The sequence below is a fragment of the Neovison vison genome, chromosome 11 (assembly GCF_020171115.1).
Source record: "Neovison vison isolate M4711 chromosome 11, ASM_NN_V1, whole genome shotgun sequence".
NCBI classification, from domain to species: Eukaryota; Metazoa; Chordata; class Mammalia; order Carnivora; family Mustelidae; genus Neogale; species Neogale vison.
In genome coordinates, this window is record NC_058101.1 from 90,292,542 (window position 1) to 90,297,103 (window position 4,562).

Genomic DNA, 4,562 nt, shown 5'->3' on the forward strand with positions numbered 1-4,562 from the left:
GTGCTGGTGGCAAAGCGGCAACCCTGTCTACATAGGAGGTGCACGTACCTGGTTGGCCATGGATCCTAAAAGTCCAAATTGTTATTTTATCCAGGTAAAAGTAGGAGATTAATGAATAAATAACAATTTATTAATAATAAGTAACAACTATTGAAGGCTTATATTATAAGAAGAATCAACTGAATTTTGGGGTTAAGAAATGCAGAAATACTACTCAATGAACACATGGAATCCAGAGGCAAAGAGTTCAATTTAAAATACCTATGCTAAAGTACTCTGATTCTAGAAAGCAGTTTTCTCTTTAATAAAGTGATATATTAAGTGATTATTTTCTTCTTTCAAAATGCCACGTCTGGGGGCGCCTGGGTGGCTCAGTGGGTTAAAGCCTCTGCCTTCAGCTCAGGTCATGATCCCAGGGTTCTGGGATCAAGCCCTGCATCGGGCTCTCTGCTCAGCGGGGAGCCTGCTTCCTCCTCTCTCTCTCTCTGCTTGCCTCTCTGCCTACTTGTGATTTCTGTCTGTCAAATGAATAAATAGTCTTTAAAAAAAAAAAAAAAATCCCATGTCTGTCTCTGGATTGGTTCCAGACTTAGGGTAAGGACAAAAGAGTAGTACTTACTGATCCAGTCAAACTCTTGACACCTTGGTAAGTGGTCAGGAAACCTTAAGAAATAAACAAGAGATGGATTAGGGAGGGGACAAAATTGTACCGGAAATCACAGTGTTTTGATCAGGGCTGGGGATTTAGTGTGTTGGACTATGTGCACTTTCAATCCTGGGTGGGGCATGGAGTCTGGCAGGTAACCTGAGACTCTTGATGGTTCTGGTTGACCTTGCAGGTGTGGCTGAGGCAGGGATTAGGTATTTTTAGGCATTTGGGGTATAATAATATTTGCAGCTTTTATAGTGTTTTTGAGTCAAGTCTTCAGGTGTTCATTTTAAGGTCCAAAGGCATCGCCTTAACATGCGGTTATTAACTTAACTGGGCCTGGTGTGGTTCTGAGCTACGTGTCACCAGCTCTGGGAACTCAAGTATATAGTCACTATTCCTGGACTAAGCGCCGTGGTTGCAGAATGTGGGGGATGGAGGAAGCTGTATCTTTTCACAAGGTCCACTCCCGTCGAAGAGTTTTGTAGCAGCAGATGCAAATGCATCCTGCAGATTTCTGTTGCCTATGCAGCAAGTAAATGATGAAGAAGGTGAGCAAAACAGAGAAAAAAGTTACGGAGAGTTCTTTGATGATAAGTATGACTATCTAGAGTGCCAGACTGAAAGGGTTTTTTGGTTTTGTTTTGTTTTTGTAAGATTTTGTTTATTTACTTATTTATTTCAGAGAGAGAGAGCATGAGCAGTGAGGAGGAGCAGAGGGAGAAGCAGACTCCCCACTGAGCAGGGAGCCAGATGTGGTGCTCAATCCCAGGACCCTGAGATCATGACTTGAGCTGAAGGCAGACACTTAACCGACTGAGCCACCCAGGCACCACAGACCGAAATTTTTAAAAAGGAATTATGTGAATTAGAAAAACTACTCCCATACTAGGATGTATTAATGTCAAGAAAACCATCACTTCTGTAGAAGGAGGAGTGGAAAGGTTGTCACAATGGACAGATATGAGATAGCCAAGGCATGAGCTAGTGCGATGGTATTTGGGATGACAACTCGGACCTGAGTGAGAGACGGGAGGGGACTCAGCAAGAGCACAGATGGAAGTTCAGGAAAATATTCTGGAGAATCTGAAGTGCATCAAATGTTCAACAGCATTTATTTAGTCATATATTCAGCTTTTCCAGAGTTCTTACCCTGTGCCCAACACCGTGCAAGGTCCTGGGCAGAAAATAGAAAAGCCAGCTCAGACCCTTCTTTTTCGGAGATTACAATGTAGAGAGAGAAACAGTTATCAATCAACTGATTACACATATACAATGGAATATTACTCAGCCATCAGAAAGATGACTACCCACCGTTTGCATCAACATGGATGGAACTGGAGGGGATTATGCTAAGGGAAATAAATCAAACAGAGAAAGGCAATTATCATATGATTTCACTCAAATGTGGAACATAAGCAATAGCACAGAGGACCACAGGGAAAGGGAGGGAAAACTAAATGGGAAGAAATCAGAGAGGGAAACAAACCATGAGAGTCTCTAGACTCTGGAAAACAAACTGAGGGTTTCTGAAGGGTGAGGATGGGGGGGATGGGGTAACCAGGGAGTGCATATTAAGGAGAACATGTGTTGTGATGAGCACTGGGTATTGTACACAACTAATGAATCACTCAACACTACATCAAAAACTACTGGTGTACTGTATACTGGCTAACTGAACATAATAAAAAATAAAAATAAATTAAAAAATAAAAACCTGGCTAAAATTGGGCATAAAAAGTCAACTGATTGTACCAATAAATATTAGCTACAATGAGCACAGTGTGTGGAAATCCAAGGCTACAGAAGTGAGATTGCCCAATAGGGGAACATTATCTATTCTGGGAGTGTATGAAAGGTTAAAAAAATGGTTTCCTTGGATCTTGAATGTATTTGATAGCCACATTGGCAGAAATCCTCAAGCGTGGCTATTAGGCTCACAAGCAAAGAGTGACATCATTGTTTTCATCATTAAAAAAAAAAACATGAAAATATATCTACATTTCCTAGTGGAAACAAGCAGACAACAATTTTGAAAGAAAAGGAATTTTAAAGATTTTTTAAAATTAGTTCATCATTAAAACATTTTGTACCAATGTTTACAAGGAAAAGAGACATCATCAAACAATGTGTGGGAACATTCTGAATTATTTTTAATAGTATGTGACATATTATATGAGTGCCATAAAAGAAAATGTGTATTTTGGCTTTGATTTCTGATATAAAAATTCACCACTGAAACAAATATTTTCATTTGGAATCAATATTTTGGTTCTCAGGGCTTAAGGAAAGGTTTTGCTTGGAAATTTCTTTTATACTGACTGTGAGGACAGAAATCTGGGAAGGTAGAATACCAACAACCATTGATCAAACATGTATTGATATTTCCATGCAGCTCATATCTGCTTAATGAATAGAGATAAAGTTATCTTAAAAAAAAAAAAGATGAAAATCAAAGGCATTAAGACCTCATCCATACAGTAAAAGTAAACATGGAAGTTGATTTAACCTAAGAATTAAGAAATCAGGTTCAGGGATGTCTAGGTGGCTCTGTTGGTTAAGCATCTGCCTTTGGCTCAGGTCATGATCCCAAGGTCCTGGGATCCAGTCGCTCATGGCTCCTTGCTCAGCAGGGAGCCTACTTCTCCCTCTGACTGCTGCTGCCCTGCTTGTGCTTTCTCTCTCTCTCTCTCTGACAAATAAATAAAATCTTTAAAAAATACGAAAAGAAAGAAAGAAAGAAATCAGGTTCAGAAGTGTGAGCAATGTTTCTTAGGAAACAACTTTGATGCAGATTAAAACATTACCCTCCTAACCTTGGGGTTGTGTTATTATTGTTGCAATATTATAATTTATTTTTTTAAAGCAAAAGTTAGACTCCTATCAGAAATCTTCTTGAGAAACGGGCTAGTTTCAAAGGCATTAAAAGTTCGTTGATATAGTTTTAGATTTCACATAACCTGTGATCTTAAACAAACTAGTACTTGCTGAGATTTGGTGTAATATTAAAAAAGAATATATCTACAGTTACTTGAAAAAGTTATTAAAATGTCCCTCCTTTTCCAATACATTTGTATAAAGCTGAATTTTCTTCATATACTTCAACCAAAATACCACACTGTAAGAAATTGAATGCAAAAGCAGATCAGAGAAGCCAACGGTCTTCTGCTAAGCCATACCTCAAAGACATTTACAAAAATAGGAAAATAGTGTCATTCTTCTCAACATAATTTATTTTGTTTTCAAAAAACTATATTATGTGTGTCAACAAGTAACGGGTATTCACTGTTATTTTTAAATGTATTAATACTTATTTAAAAAATAGCTCAGATTTAACATCTAATGTGTTAAGTGCTCATAGATATAATATAAACAAAAGGTCTTTGGGGGCTTCAATAATTTTTAAAATGCAAAGTGCTCCTGAGATCCTGAATAGGTACAGTTTCTATTTACCATGGTTACTTTGTTATTTGAGATCATTCCTGGGATGCTTTAAAAGTTTGTTTATTTTTTTTGCTTGTTTTGTTTTTTATTTGACAGAGATCACAAGTAGGCACCCATCCAAGCCTCCATCCTAGAACCCTGAGGTCATGACTTGAGCCAAAGGCAGAAGCTTAACCCACTGAGCCCACTAAGCCACCCAGGCGCCCCCATTCCTGGGATGCTTTAAATACAACATACTTCTTCCAGTGTAGGATTAAACTGTAACTTTCACGGAGTGGTTTACTTCAACACCAGGGCCAAAGTGAGAGTGCTAAGACAAGAACAGGTATTTGCCCTTACAGAGATTTCACAGAACAGGAGAAAACCCTTGTCAAACTACACACTACCTATGCTGGGATTATAATGTGTCTGTTATTTGAAACTGAAAATAGCTATAATTCTTCCTAATTATTAAAAAAAAACATTAAAA